This window comes from Oncorhynchus masou, chromosome 22, assembly GCF_036934945.1.
Source record: "Oncorhynchus masou masou isolate Uvic2021 chromosome 22, UVic_Omas_1.1, whole genome shotgun sequence".
Lineage (NCBI taxonomy): Eukaryota > Metazoa > Chordata > Actinopteri > Salmoniformes > Salmonidae > Oncorhynchus > Oncorhynchus masou.
Genome location: NC_088233.1, coordinates 53810225 through 53827461, shown reverse-complemented (window position 1 = coordinate 53827461; position 17237 = coordinate 53810225). Strand labels below are relative to the sequence as shown.

Genomic DNA, 17237 nt, shown 5'->3' with positions numbered 1-17237 from the left:
GAGCATGAAGATGACCATGTACGCAGACGAGGTCGAGACCAACCTCAGGGCTATACGGTCAGTGGGTGGTGGGTAACCATGTATTCTGACAAGGCCATGACCAACCTCAGGGCTATACGGTCAGTGGGTGACCATGTATTCTGACAAGGCCATGACCAACCTCAGGGCTATACGGTCAGTGGGTGGTGGGTGACCATGTATTCTGACAAGGCCATGACCAACCTCAGGACTATACGGTCAGTGGGTGACCATGTATTCTGACAAGGCCATGACCAACCTCAGGACTATACGGTCAGTGGGTGGTGGGTGACCATGTATTCTGACAAGGCCATGACCAACCTCAGGACTATACGGTCAGTGGGTGGTGGGTGACCATGTGATTCTGACAAGGCCATGACCAACCTCAGGACTATACGGTCAGTGGGTGGTGGGTGACCATGTATTCTGACAAGGCCATGACCAACCTCAGGACTATACGGTCAGTGGGTGGTGGGTGACCATGTATCCTGACAAGGCCATGACCAACCTCAGGGCTATACGGTCAGTGGGTGACCATGTATTCTGACAAGGCCATGACCAACCTCAGGGCTATACGGTCAGTGGGTGACCATGTATTCTGACAAGGCCATGACAACCTCAGGGCTATACGGTGTGGGTGGTGGGTGACCATGTATTCTGACAAGGCCATGACCAACCTCAGGGCTATACGGTCAGTGTGTGGTGGGTGACCATGTATCCTGACAAGGCCATGACCAACCTCAGGGCTATACGGTCAGTGGGTGACCATGTATTCTGACAAGGCCATGACCAACCTCAGGGCTATACGGTCAGTGGGTGACCATGTATTCTGACAAGGCCATGACCAACCTCAGGGCTATACGGTCAGTGGGTGGTGGGTGACCATGTATTCTGACAAGGCCATGACCAACCTCAGGGCTATACGGTCAGTGGGTGGTGGGTGACCATGTATCCTGACAAGGCCATGACCAACCTCAGGGCTATACGGTCAGTGGGTAACCATGTATTCTGACAAGGCCATGACCAACCTCAGGACTATACGGTCAGTGGGTGAACCATGTATTCTGACACAGGCCATGACCAACCTCAGGACTATACGGTCAGTGGGTGGTGACCATGTATTCTGACAAGGCCATGACCAACCTCAGGACTCCGGTCAGTGGGTGACCATGTATCCAGTGGGTGACCATGTCTGACAAGGCCATGACCAACCTCAGGACTATACGGTCAGTGGGTGGTGGGTGACCATGTATTCTGACAAGGCCATGACCAACCTCAGGACTATACGGTCAGTGGGTGACCATGTATTCTGACAAGGCCATGACCAACCTCAGGACTATACGGTCAGTGGGTGGTGGGTGACCATGTATTCTGACAAGGCCATGACCAACCTCAGGACTATACGGTCAGTGGGTGGTGGGTGACCATGTATTCTGACAAAGGCCATGACCAACCTCAGGACTATACGGTCAGTGGGTGACCATGTATTCTGACAAGGCCATGACCAACCTCAGGACTATACGGTCAGTGGGTGGTGGGTGACCATGTATTCTGACAAGGCCATGACCAACCTCAGGACTATACGGTCAGTGGGTGGTGGGTGACCATGTATTCTGACAAGGCCATGACCAACCTCAGGACTATACGGTCAGTGGGTGACCATGTATTCTGACAAGGCCATGACCAACCTCTATCGGTCAGTGGGTGACCATGTATTCTGACAAGGCCATGACCAACCTCAGGACTATACGGTCAGTGGGTGACCATGTATCCTGACAAGGCCATGACCAACCTCAGGACTATACGGTCAGTGGGTGGTGGGTGACCATGTATCCTGACAAGGCCATGACCAACCTCAGGGCTATACGGTCAGTGGGTGACCATGTATTCTCAAGGCCATGACCAACCTCAGGGCTATACGGTCAGTGGGTGGTGGGTGACCATGTATTCTGACAAGGCCATGACCAACCTCAGGACTATACGGTCAGTGGGTGACCATGTATTCTGACAAGGCCATGACCAACCTCAGGGCTATACGGTCAGTGGGTGGTGGGTGACCATGTATCCTGACAAGGCCATGACCAACCTCAGGACTATACGGTCAGTGGGTGGTGGGTGACCATGTATTCTGACAAGGCCATGACCAACCTCAGGACTATACGGTCAGTGGGTGGTGGGTGACCATGTATTCTGACAAGGCCATGACCAACCTCAGGGCTATACGGTCAGTGGGTGGTGGGTGACCATGTATTCTGACAAGGCCATGACCAACCTCAGGGCTATACGGTCAGTGGGTGACCATGTATTCTGACAAGGCCATGACCAACCTCAGGGCTATACGGTCAGTGGGTGGTGGGTGACCATGTATTCTGACAAGGCCATGACCAACCTCAGGACTATACGGTCAGTGGGTGACCATGTATTCGGTGACCAACCTCAGGGCTAGTGTGGTGACCATGTATCCTGACAAGGCCATGACCAACCTCAGGACTATACGGTCAGTGGGTGGTGGATGACCATGTATTCTGACAAGGCCATGACCAACCTCAGGGCTATACGGTCAGTGGGTGACCATGTATTCTGACAAGGCCATGACCAACCTCAGGACTCTACGGTCAGTGGGTGACCATGTATTCTGGGCCATGACCAACCTCAGGGCTATACGGTCAGTGGGTGACCATGTATTCTGACAAGGCCATGACCAACCTCAGGACTATACGGTCAGTGGGTGGTGGGTGACCATGTATTCTGACAAGGCCATGACCAACCTCAGGGCTATACGGTCAGTGGGTGACCATGTGACAAGGCCATGACCATGTATGGGTGGTGGGTGACCATGTATTCAAGGCCATGACCAACCTCAGGGCTATACGGTCAGTGGGTGGTGGGTAACCATGTATTCTGACAAGGCCATGACCAACCTCAGGACTATACGGTCAGTGGGTGGTGGGTGACCATGTATTCTGACAAGGCCATGACCAACCTCAGGGCTATACGGTCAGTGGGTGGTGGGTGACCATGTATTCTGACAAGGCCATGACCAACCTCAGGACTATACGGTCAGTGGGTGACCATGTATCCTGACAAGGCCATGACCAACCTCAGGACTATACGGTCAGTGGGTGGTGGGTGACCATGTATCCTGACAAGGCCATGACCAACCTCAGGACTATACGGTCAGTGGGTGGTGGGTGACCATGTATTCTGACAAGGCCATGACCAACCTCAGGGCTATACGGTCAGTGGGTGGTGGGTGACCATGTATTCTGACAAGGCCATGACCAACCTCAGGGCTATACGGTCAGTGGGTGGTGGGTGACCATGTATTCTGACAAGGCCATGACCAACCTCAGGACTATACGGTCAGTGGGTGGTGGATACCATGTATTCTGACAAGGCCATGACCAACCTCAGGGCTATACGGTCAGTGGGTGACCATGTATTCTGACAAGGCAATGACCAACCTCGGGACTATACGGTCAGTGGGTGGTGGGTGACCATGTATTCTGACAAGGCCATGACCAACCTCAGGGCTATACGGTCAGTGGGTGACCATGTATCCTGACAAGGCCATGACCAACCTCAGGACTATACGGTCAGTGGGTGGTGGGTGACCATGTATTCTGACAAGGCCATGACCAACCTCAGGGCTAAGGCCATGACCAACCTCAGGACTATACGGTCAGTGGGTGGTGGGTGACCATGTATTCTGACAAGGCCATGACCAACCTCAGGGCTATACGGTCAGTGGGTGGTGGGTGACCATGTATTCTGACAAGGCCATGACCAACCTCAGGACTATAGGTCAGTGGGCCATGACCAACCTCAGTGGGTGGGTGACCATGTATCCTGACAAGGCCATGACCAACCTCAGGACTATACGGTCAGTGGGTGGTGGATGACCATGTATTCTGACAAGGCCATGACCAACCTCAGGACTATACGGTCAGTGGGTGACCATGTATTCTGACAAGGCCATGACCAACCTCAGGGCTATCAGTGGGTGACTGTATTCTGACGGTCAGTGGGTGGTGGGTGACCATGTATCCTGACAAGGCCATGACCAACCTCAGGGCTATACGGTCAGTGGGTGGTGGGTGACCATGTATTCTGACAAGGCCATGACCAACCTCAGGGTATACGGTCAGGGGTGACCATGTATTCTGACAAGGGCATGACCAACCTCAGGACTATACGGTCAGTGGGTGGTGGGTGACCATGTATTCTGACAAGGCCATGACCAACCTCAGGACTATACGGTCAGTGGGTGGTGGGTGACCATGTATTCTGACAAGGCCATGACCAACCTCAGGACTATACGGTCAGTGGGTGACCATGTATTCTGACAAGGCCATGACCAACCTCAGGACTATACGGTCAGTGGGTGGTGGGTGACCATGTATTCTGACAAGGCCATGACCAACCTCAGGACTATACGGTCAGTGGGTGGTGGGTGACCATGTATTCTGACAAGGCCATGACCAACCTCAGGACTATACGGTCAGTGGGTGACCATGTATTCTGACAAGGCCATGACCAACCTCAGGACTATACGGTCAGTGGGTGACCATGTATTCTGACAAGGCCATGACCAACCTCAGGACTCTACGGTCAGTGGGTGACCATGTATCCTGACAAGGCCACCAACCTCAGGGCTATACGGTCAGTGGGTGGTGGGTGACCATGTATTCTGACAAGGCCATGACCAACCTCAGGGCTATACGGTCAGTGGGTGACCATGTATTCTGACAAGGCCATGACCAACCTCAGGACTATACGGTCAGTGGGTGACCATGTATTCTGACAAGGCCATGACCAACCTCAGGACTATACGGTCAGTGGGTGACCATGTATTCTGACAAGGCCATGACCAACCTCAGGACTATACGGTCAGTGGGTGGTGGGTGACCATGTATTCTGACAAGGCCATGACCAACCTCAGGACTATACGGTCAGTGGGTGGTGGGTGACCATGTATTCTGACAAGGCCATGACCAACCTCAGGACTATACGGTTAGTGTGGGTGACCATGTATTCTGACAAGGCCATGACCAACCTCAGGGCTATACGGTCAGTGGGTGGTGGGTGACCATGTATTCTGACAAGGCCATGACCAACCTCAGGGCTATACGGTCAGTGGGTGACCATGTATTCTGACAAGGCCATGACCAACCTCAGGACTATACGGTCAGTGGGTGGTGGGTGACCATGTATTCTGACAAGGCCATGACCAACCTCAGGACTATACGGTCAGTGGGTGTGGTGACCAACCTCAGGGCTGGTCACCATGTATTCTGACAAGGCCATGACCAACCTCAGGACTATACGGTCAGTGGGTGGTGGACCATGTATTCTGACAAGGCCATGACCAACCTCAGGGCTATACGGTCAGTGGGTGACCATGTATTCTGACAAGGCCATGACCAACCTCAGGACTATACAAGGTCAGTGGGTGGTGTGGGTGACCATGTATTCTGACAAGGCCATGACCAACCTCAGGACTATACGGTCAGTGGGTGGTGGGTGACCATGTATTCTGACAAGGCCATGACCAACCTCAGGGCTATACGGTCAGTGGGTGACCATGTATTCTGACAAGGCCATGACCAACCTCAGGACTATACGGTCAGTGGGTGGTGGGTGACCATGTATTCTGACAAGGCCATGACCAACCTCAGGGCTATACGGTCAGTGGGTGGTGGGTGACCATGTATCCTGACAAGGCCATGACCAACCTCAGGACTATACGGTCAGTGGGTGGTGGGTGACCATGTATCCTGACAAGGCCATGACCAACCTCAGGACTATACGGTCAGTGGGTGGTGGGTGACCATGTATCCTGACAAGGCCATGGTCAGTGGGTCACCATGTATCCTGACAAGGCCATGACAGGACTATACGGTCAGTGGGTGGTGGGTGACCATGTATCCTGACAAGGCCATGACCAACCTCAGGACTATACGGTCAGTGGGTGGTGGGTAACCATGTATTCTGACAAGGCCATGACCAACCTCAGGGCTATACGGTCAGTGGGTGGTGGGTGACCATGTATTCTGACAAGGCCATGACCAACCTCAGGACTATACGGTCAGTGGGTGGTGGGTGACCATGTATTCTGACAAGGCCATGACCAACCTCAGGACTATACGGTCAGTGGGTGGTGGATAACCATATTCTGACAAGGCCATGACCAACCTCAGGACTGGTCAGTGGGTGACCATGTATTCTGACAAGGCCATGACCAACCTCAGGACTATACGGTCAGTGGGTGGTGGGTGACCATGTGACAAGGCCATGACCAACCTCAGGGCTATACGGTCAGTGGGTGACCATGTATTCTGACAAGGCCATGACCAACCTCAGGACTATACGGTCAGTGGGTGACCATGTATTCTGACAAGGCCATGACCAACCTCAGGACTATACGGTCAGTGGGTGGTGGGTGACCATGTATCCTGACAAGGCCATGACCAACCTCAGGACTATACGGTCAGTGGGTGGTGGGTGACCATGTATTCTGACAAGGCCATGACCAACCTCAGGACTATACGGTCAGTGGGTGGTGGGTGACCATGTATTCTGACAAGGCCATGACCAACCTCAGGACTATACGGTCAGTGGGTGGTGGGTGACCATGTATTCTGACAAGGCCATGACCAACCTCAGGACTATACGGTCAGTGGGTGACCATGTATTCTGACAAGGCCATGACCAACCTCAGGGCTATACGGTCAGTGGGTGGTGGGTGACCATGTATTCTGACAAGGCCACAAGGCCATGACCATGTATTCAAAGGCCTCAGGACTATACGGTCAGTGGGTGACCATGTATTCTGACAAGGCCATGACCATGGACTATACGGTCAGTGGGGGTGACCATGTATTCTGACAAGGCCATGACCAACAAGGCCATGACCAACCTCAGGACTATACGGTCAGTGGGTGGTGGGTGACCATCAGTGACAAGGCCATGACCAACCTCAGGGCTATACGGTCAGTGGGTGACCATGTATTCTGACAAGGCCATGACCAACCTCAGGACTATACGGTCAGTGGTGGGTGACCATGTATTCTGACAAGGCCATGACCAACCTCAGGGCTATACGGTCAGTGGGTGACCATGTATTCTGACAAGGCCATGACCAACCTCAGGACTATACGGTCAGTGGGTGGTGGGTGACCATGTATTCTGACAAGGCCATGACCAACCTCAGGACTATACGGTCAGTGGGTGGTGGGTGACCATGTATTCTGACAAGGCCATGACCAACCTCAGGACTATACGGTCAGTGGGTGGTGGGTGACCATGTATTCTGACAAGGCCATGACCAACCTCAGGGCTATACGGTCAGTGGGTGGTGGGTGACCATGTATTCTGACAAGGCCATGACCAACCTCAGGACTATACGGTCAGTGGGTGGTGGGTGACCATGTATTCTGACAAGGCCATGACCAACCTCAGGACTATACGGTCAGTGGGTGGTGGGTGACCATGTATCCTGACAAGGCCATGACCAACCTCAGGACTATACGGTCAGTGGGTGGTGGGTGACCATGTATTCTGACAAGGCCATGACCAACCTCAGGACTATACGGTCAGTGGGTGGTGGGTGACCATGTATCCTGACAAGGCCATGACCAACCTCAGGGCTATACGGTCAGTGGGTGGTGGGTGACCATGTATTCTGACAAGGCCATGACCAACCTCAGGGCTATACGGTCAGTGGGTGGTGGGTGACCATGTATTCTGACAAGGCCATGACCAACCTCAGGGCTGATACTGAGTCAGGGGTCAGTGGGTGGGTGACCATGTATTCTGACAAGGCCATGACCAACCTCAGGACTATACGGTCAGTGGGTGGTGGGTGACCATGTATCCTGACAAGGCCATGACCAACCTCAGGAGCTTAGTCTTTTTCTGTGAGTGTAGAATGTGGACCCTTTTTAATATAGGTAAACATAGTGAAAACATTTGCTGTCTGTGTTTTTCAGACACTCTGCTGTTCGGCGTGACAGCGGCTCGGGGGGTAGTGGCATCCGGAGCAGGATTGGTGGAGGATCGGTGGGCGAGACCAAAAGCAGTGCGGTGGAGAAAGTGATTGACGTGAGGCAGCTATTGGAGGAGAAGAGACGTGGCCAATCCCAGCACAAACATCGCCACCCTGTGGCCAGCATTGGAAGTACGGGTCAGTTGTCCACCACTCTCCAAAGTCAATCAACTCTCTTTTTTTTTTTTTTTGTCATGTGGCGAATACAACCTGTGTAGACCTTACAGTGAAATGCTGAATTACAAGCCCTTAACCAACAATGCAGTTTTAATAAGAAAAGTGTTCAATTATTTACAAAAATAAACTGAAGTAATACATAAATATAAATAACATTATCAATGTAATATTGTTCCCGGACACTGCTGTATTTAACCATGTTCTGGGTTGTGTGTGTGTGTAGATGTGAGGCAGCGGTTAGGGAAGAGGCCGTACTCTTCTGAGAGACGACACTCCACCTCTCCCGTCGCCTCCCGAGACTCATCCCCTCCCCGAGAGCCGATCACAGATGTGCACAGGCGACTGGGCGTGGTAATACAAGACACCCGCGGCCTCCACCCCGATTCTTCCAAAGACGGGAAATCAAGTAAATAAGGAAGAAAAACGCACATGTCCATATACTGCTATTAGTCATTAATGCAGTAGGTTTGTTGAAAAGACACTGATAGAAAGTGCTTTAACCTCTCTGGGATATTTGGGATGGCAGCGTCCCACCCCTTCAACAGCCAGTGAAAGTGCAGGGTGCCAAATTCAAAACAACAAAAATCTCACAATTAAAATTCCTCAAGCATATAAGTATTTTACACCATTTTAAAGATATCATTCTTGTTAATCCAGCCACAGTATCTGATTTCAAAAAGGCTTTACAGCGAAAGCACCACAAACGATTAAGTCACCACCAAGCCACAGAAAAACAGCCATTTATCCAGCCAAAGAGAGGAGTCACAAAATGCAGAAATAGACATCAAATTAATCACTAACCTTTGAAGATCATCATCAGATGACACTCATAGGACTTCATGTTGCACAATACATGTATGTTTTGTTCGATAAAGTGCCTATTTATATCCAAAAATCTCAGTTTACATTGGCGTGTTATGTTCAGTATTTCCAAAACATCCAGTGATTTTGCAGAGAGCCACATCAATTCACAGATATACTCATAATAACCATTGCTAAAATATTCAACTGTTATGCATGGAATTATAGATAAACTTCTCCTTAATGCAACCGCTGTGTCAGATTTCAAAAAAGCTTTACGGAAAAAGCACACCATGCAATAATCTGAGTACAGCGCTCCGAGTCCAAAACAGCCAAAGAGATATCCGCCATGTTGTGCAGTCAACAGTCAGAATTAGCATTATAAATATTCACTTACCTTTGATAATCTTCATCAGAATGCACTCCCAGGAATCCCAGTTCCACAATAAATGTTTGATTTGTTCGATAAAGTTCATAATTTATGTCCAAATACCTTCCTTTGTTGGGCATTTCGTAAACAAATCCAAACGCGCGTGCAAGTCCAGCCGAAAGGTCGGATGAAAAGTCCAAAAAGTTATATTAGAGGTCATAGAAATATGTCAAACTAAGTATAGAATCAATCTTTAGGATGTTTTTAACATATTTCTTCAATAATATTGCAACCAGAGAATTCCTTTTGTCTGTAAAAAAGCAATGGAGGCAACTTTCACATTAACGCGCATCACGAGCCCGGGGCTCTCTGCCAGACACCTTACTCATTCCCCTCTCATTTGGCCCTCCTTCACAGTAGAAGCATCAAACAAGGTTCTAGAGACTGTTGACTAGTGGAAGCCTTAGGAAGTGCAACATGATCAATATCCTACTGTCTTCAATAGGGAATGAGTTGAAAAACGACCAACTTCCGACCAATTTCCCACTTCCTGGTTGGATTTTTTTCTCAGGTTTTCGCCTGCCATATGAGTTCTGTTACACTCAGACATCATTCAAACAGTTTTAGAAACTTCAGTGTGTTTTCAATCCAAATATACTAATTATATGCATATTATATGCTACTCAATACTGCCCCCCCAGTCACCAAGAAATTAATATTGAACACCCTCCCTCTCCAGGTCGTCTGTGGAACAGGCTCGGCCCCTCCTCCTATAAGGGCGAAGTTCCCGAGCGGAAGCCTCCCAGTCACAGAGCGGGTTCGGGAGCAACCAGCTCCAGGTTGGGGGCGGGGAGAAGAAGACGTTGAGAAGGAGAACGACTCTGCACTGCAGAAGGTGTGGGGGGCCTTGATCAAACAGAAGGAAAAGCAGACCCACAAGATGAAGAGGAGTCGGCTTGACAACCTGCCCTCGCTACAGATAGAGATCAGCCGGGAGAGCAGCAACGGGTCCGACTCAGACTCCTGAGAGACTGAGGGAGAGGAGGGGTAGGGAGGGGGCAGAGAATGAGTAGGGAGGGGGCAGAGAATGAGTAGGGGAGCGAGACATGTTGATAGAAACGGGGAAGAGGTGTGAGTGAAATGCAGAATAAATACAAATGGTGGGGGAAGGTTTAGATCAGTGTGGATTGGGTCATGCCTTCATCTAGAGCAGAAAGGTGACCACCCCTGCTCTCCCCTTGAGTTACTCGTCTCTGTTTAGATCCTTATGGGCCCCCGTCGCTGTGACCTGGTCCATCGTACCAACACAAAAGAACTGGACAGAATTGTCTGATGTGTAGAGAAGTTATGTTTGTCAGGACAGGATGCACATGATCTCTGCAGCCCATGGGACTGGTGTTCTGATCAAATGTGTTTCTGTGACATTTTACTGATGGCCTACCTACAATTCAAGTCATGTCAAATATTTAAAGGGCAATATAAATGTCTCTGTTGGCCCTTGTGATGTCAACTACAGAAGAACTGGGACAAGGATAAGATGCAGATACTGAGCGCTCTCCCTGTCTCTCTGTGTGTGGACCCAGACAGGATCATACAGTCTATGGCATCTATGTGTGAGTGACTTTGAACAACAACATATTGAGTTTGTGGCATTTTATTTCCTTCCACAGGCTTGGCCCATAGACATCTAAACCAGATGAATCGATTCTCTACTGAAAGGTTTTGTACTGTCTCAATGTTTTATGTGCAAATGGCCAATGTTGTTATGTTTTTCAAGGCGGAAGATTCTCCAATGGCTCAGCCATCCTTCAAAGCCCCATAGTACACTACTTTTGACCAGAGCCCTATGTAGGGAATAGTTAGGGAATAGCTGGTTTGAGGACGACCTTACATTCCCAGACAGAAAAGGAATTGATTTCATTAATGCCTAAGCAGAAATAAAACATGTCAACAACTGTCTGCTTGTCTTGGCAATGGTGACAACTCTTTATTTGACCTGGTAATTTGACTGCGAATATAAACAACTAGGTCATTTTCCAAGAAGAAACATTGATAGGATAGCCTTAAACATGTTGGTTTGGTGTCTTTAACAGTTCAATAGTTAATTAAGGTTGGGAAGTTATTGTGTGTGTGCACACAGTCAAGTTTGGTTTTATTTTTCCATTTTCTACATTGTAGAATAATAGTGAAGACATCAAAATGATGAAATAACACATGGAATCATATAGTAGCCAAAAGTGTTAAACAAATCAAAATAGGTTTGAGATTCTTCATAGTAGCCACCCTTCCCCTTGACAACTTTGCACATTTGGCAATCTCTCAACCAGCTTCATGAGGTAGTCACCTGGAATGCATTGCAATTAACAGGTTTGCCTTGTTAAAATATAATTTGTGGAATTTCTTTACTTCTTAATGTGTTGGAGCCAATCAGTTGTGTTGTGACAAGGTAGGGGTGGTATACAGAAGATGGCCCCATTTGGTAAAAGACCAAGTCCATATAATGGCAAGAACAGCCCAAATAAGCAAAGCGAAACGACAGTCCGTTACTTTCAGACATGAAGATCAGTCATCTGGGAAATGTCAAGAACTTTGAAAGTTTCTTCAAGTGCTGTCACACAAACCATCAAGCGCTATGATAAAACTGGCTCTCATGAGGACCGCCACAGTAAAGGAAGACCCAGAGTTACCTCTGCTGAGAGTTAACCAGCCTCAGAAATAGCAGGCCAAATAAATGCTTCACATAGTTCAAGTAACAGACACATTTCAACATCAACTGTTCAAACGGAGACCACTTGAATCGGGCTTTCATGGTCGAATTGCTACAAAGAAAACACTACTAAAGGACACCAATAAAAAGAGGAGACTTGTTTGGGCCAAGAAACACAAACAATGTACTTTAGACCAGTAGAAATCTGTCCTTTGGTCTGCTGAGTCCAAGTTTGAGATTTTTGGTTCCAACCGCTTTGTCTTTGTGAGACTTGTCATAGAGAAATGAACATTCAATTAGTTCTGTTGGACTATATATATATATATGTATATACGCTGAACAGAAATATAAACGCAACGTGTTGGGTCCCATGATTCATGAGATGAAATAAAAGATCCCAGATATGTTCTTTACATCCCAGTTAGTGAGCAGTTTATCCTTTGCCAAGATAATCCATCCACCTGACAGGTTTGGCATATCAAGAAGCTGATTAAACAAAGGTCATTACGCAGGTGCACCTCGTGCTGGGGACAATAAAATGCAACTCTAAAATGTGCAGTTTTGTCACAGCACAATGCCACAGATGTCTCAAGTTTTGAGGGAGCATGCACGAGGTATACTGATTGCAGAACTGTTGACAGATAATTGAATGTTCATTTCTCTACGATAAGCCACCTCCAAGGTTGTTTTCAAGCATTTAGCAGTACGTCCAACTGGCCTCAAAACCGCAGACGGTGTAACCACGCCAGCCCAGGACAACCACATCTGGCTTCTTCACCTGCAAGATTGTCTGAGACCAGCCACCAGGACATCTGATGAAACTGGGTTTGCACAACTGAAGAATTTCTGCATAAACTGTAAGAAACAGTCTCGGGGAAGCTCATCTGCGTGCTCGTCGTCCTCAGCAGGGTCTTAACCTGACTGCTGTTCGGTGTCGTAACCGACTTCAGTGGGCAAATGCTCACCTTTGATGGCCACTGGCATGCTGGAGAAGTGTACTCTTCACGGATGAATCCCAGTTCCAACTCTCCCGGGCAGATTGCGTCGTGTGGGCGAGCAGTTTGTTGATGTCAATGTTGTGAACAGAGTGCTGCATGGTGGCGGTAGGGTTATGGTATGGGCAGGCATAAGCTACGGAACAATGAACACGAGGCCCAATTGTCATGCCATTCATCTGCTGCCATCACCTCATGTTTCGGCATTATAATGCATGGCCCCATGTCGCAAGGATCTGTACACAATTCCTGGAAGCTGAAAATGTTCCAGTTCTTCCATGGCCTGCATACTCACCAGACATGACACTTATTGAGCACGTGTGAGACGCTCTGGATCGACGTGTTTGCCAGCGTGTTCCAGGACCCGCCAATATCCAGCAACTTCGCACAGCCATTGAAGAGGAGTCGGACAACATTCCACATCCCACAATCAACAGCCTGATCAACTCTGTGTCATGCTGCATGAGGCAAATGGTGGTCACACCAGATACTGACTGGTTTTCAAATCCACGCCCCTACCTTTTTTTTACGATATCTGTGACCAACAGATTCAAATCTGCATTCCCATTCATGTGAAATGCATAGATCAGAGCCTCATGAATTTTTCAATAGATTGATTTCCTTATATGAGCTGTAACTCAGTCAAATCTTTGAAATTGTTGCATGTTGTTTATTTTTGTTCAATTATAGTTGATAAAGATTCTAAAGAATTTGAAGTTAAGATAGCCTGAATGTTTTAAAGTTGGTCTTGTAGCTTAATTGGCCAAGGAGCAGGACAATTTTGAACAGCTACTTCTGTATTCCTGTGGTTCTCATTCAAACCATGTTAATTTATGCAAATGTAAAATGGTTATAGTTCAAAAAGTGTATAAATAAACTAATTAAAAATAGAAACGTCCTCTCACTGTCAACTGTGTTTATTTTCAGCAAACTTAACGTGTAAATATTTGTATGAACATAAGATTTAACAACTGAGACATAAACTGAACAAGTTCCACAGACATGTGACTAACAGAAATGGAATAATGTGTCCCTGAACAAAGGAGGGGGTCAAAATCAAAAGTAACAATCGGTATCTGGTGTGGCCACCAGCTTCATTAAGTACTGCAGTGCATCTCCTCAAGGACTGCACAAGATTTGCCAGTTCTTGCTGTGAGATGTTACCCCACTCTTCCACCAGGGCATTTCTGGGGGGAATGGCCCTAGCCCTCACTAGAGGTCGACCGATTATGATTTTTCAGCGAGTGTGAGGAGGAAGACCTCTTCCTCTTCTTATCTGCCCTCAGTGCAGGACGCACTCATCACAGCACACATTTTAGAAGATGTGGAGTTGAACTGAAGAGGTGTTTTCCAACAACTGATCCATCATTTGTGGAGACCCAGACAGTTGCTATGTTTTGCATCATAAAATGTTTTGAGCTAAGCTGAAGGGACTAGATAGGGGTAGCCTATATTATAATGCAGGATAAATCAATGAACCAGCTAACTTGCCTAAATGTGACTCGTTTCAGGAAACTAGCCCTATGTCAAGCGTCACTACTTCACAGGAGGCATTTGAACTCAACTTTGATTTTTGTTGGCAGAAATGTGTTCTGGATCATGTGAACTTTCATGTACCTTTTAATAACAAATGTGTATGCCATCTGTAAATAGGAATAAAATACGAGCCATGGAAAAAGTCAGGAACCTTCCCTCTAGCCATGATTGGCTGGATATGCCCAGAGATGAGTTTGGATTGGTCTGCCATGTAGTCTGCTTCTGTCTATAACATGAGCTGCTCAGTATAGTATGTGTCGGTAATCCTTTCTAACATGTATTGGAAAAAAAAAAGATATTACAAAGAACTGCAAAAGTGTTGCTAATGCTCTCCACTTTCTGGAGGACCGAGTTCAGTAGAATGTCCAGTGGAAGCAGAGTATGATAGCTAAGGAGATATGCAAATATACAGAAAAACTGTAATTTCTATATGCAGGAAATTCCTCCTAGCAAAAAACAGAAAAGCGGTTCCTTCATTCATTTATTCCATAGAATATTTTTTAGGTTCACTTAAAATAAGGTCTGTGTTTCGTGTAGGCTTACACCGCCTTGCCAATTGTATAACTGTAGATATCCATAGGACAAGGTAACTCTGATCAATATTGGCTAAATATAAGCGAAGATCATTTTTTTTATAGAGTGGATTTATGAAAATATTTTTGAAAAACATTACCTTATCCTAGTGAGATTTACACGGGTATCAAAACGCCGAGGCGGTTTAAGCACGAAACACAGACCTTATTTGAAGTAGATCAAGACATTCTCTATGGAAGACATGAACGGTAAAATAATGAAGGAACCCCTTTCAAGTTCAGCCGCAAGTTATCACAACGCGTCGACTATTTCTCTCTAAACCATATACCTTTGACTATTACGAGCCTGCTGCTGCTTACCACCCCTCAGTCAGACTGCTATATCAAATACGAGCCTTAGGTCAAATCCGGAAACGATCACCTCAAACAAACGTTTATTCCTTTCCGTATTTTATCTAACGGGTGGCATCCATGAGTCTAAATATTCCTGTTTATTGCACAACCTTCAATGTTATATCATAATTACGTAAAATTCTGGCAAATTAGTTCGCAAAGAACCAGGCGGCCCAAACTGTTGCATATACCCTGAGAAGTGACAAGAAGTGACAATTTCACCTGGTTAATATTGCCTGCTAACCTGGATTTCTTTTGGCTAAATATGCAGGTTTAAAAAGATATACTTCTGTGTATTGATTTTAAGAAAGGCATTGATGTTTATGTACACATTGGAGCAACGACAGTCGTTGATTGTTTTTTATAAGATAAGTTTAATGCTAGCTAGCAACTTACCTTGGCTTACTGCATTCGTGGAACAGGCAGCCTCCTCGTGAGGCAGGTGATTAGAGCATTGGACTAGTTAACTGTACGGTTGCAAGATTGGATCCAACGAGCTGAAAAGGTAAAAATCTGTCGTTCTGCCTCGTTCCTAAGCCGTCATCGAAAATATGAATGTGTTAACTGACTTGCCTAGTTAAATAAAGATTAAATAAAGGTGTAAAAAAAATAAAACGGCAAAATCAGGCACCCAAAAATACTGATTTCCGATTGTTATGAAAACTTGAAATCGGCCCTAATTAATCGGCCATTCCGATTAATCGGTCGACCTCTATACTAAACACCTGTCTCTGGATTAGAGGTCGACTAATTTTGATCTTTCAATGCCGATACCGATTTATGGGATGACCAAAAAAAGCCGATACTGATTTTTATTTGTTTATTTGTAATAATGACAATTACAACAATACTGAATGAACACTTAATATAATACATCAATAAAATCAATTTAGCCTCAAATAAATAATGAAACGTTCAATTTGGTTTAAATAATGCAAAAACAAAGTGTTGGAGAAGAAAGTAAAAGTGCAATATGTGCCATGTAAAAAAGATAACGTTTAAGTTCCTTGCTCAGAACATATGAAAGCTGGCGGTTCCTTTTAACATGAGACTTCAATATTCCAAGGTAAGAGGTTTTAGGTTGTAGTTAATATAGTATTTGTAGGACTATTTCTCTCTATACCATTTGTATTTCATATACCTTTGACTATTGGATGTTCTTATAGGCACTTTAGTATTGCCAGTGTAACAGTATAGCTTCCGTCCCTCTCCTCGCCCCTACCTGGGCTTGAACCAGGAACACATCAACAACAGCCACCCTCAAAGCATCATTACCCATCGCTCCACAAAAACCGTGGCAAGGGGAACAACTACTTCAAGATCTCAGAGCGAGTGACGTCACCGATTGAAATGCTATTAGCGCACACCCAGCTAACTAGCTAGCCATTTCACATTGGTTACACCAGCCTAATCTCGGGAATTGATAGGCTTGGAAGTCATAAACAGCTCAATGCTTGAAGCATTGCGAAGAGCTGTTGGCAAAACGCACGAAAGTGCTGCTTGAATGAATGCTTATGGTAGGCAGCCTGCTGTTGCCTACCATCGCTCAGTCAGACTGCTCTATCAAATATCAAACCATAGACTTAATTATAACATAATAACACATATTTACAAGCCTTTTGTCATTAATATGGTCGAAGCCGGAAACTATTATCTTGAA

The 17237-nt window shown here is 46.9% G+C and overlaps 1 pseudogene; it reads left to right on the top strand.

Annotated features, from left to right (window-relative positions):
• LOC135509691 (nuclear cap-binding protein subunit 3-like) overlaps nucleotides 1-10482 on the top strand; it is a 30578-nt pseudogene extending 20096 nt beyond the window's left edge.
• The last annotated feature ends 6755 nt before the right edge of the window (nucleotides 10483-17237 follow it).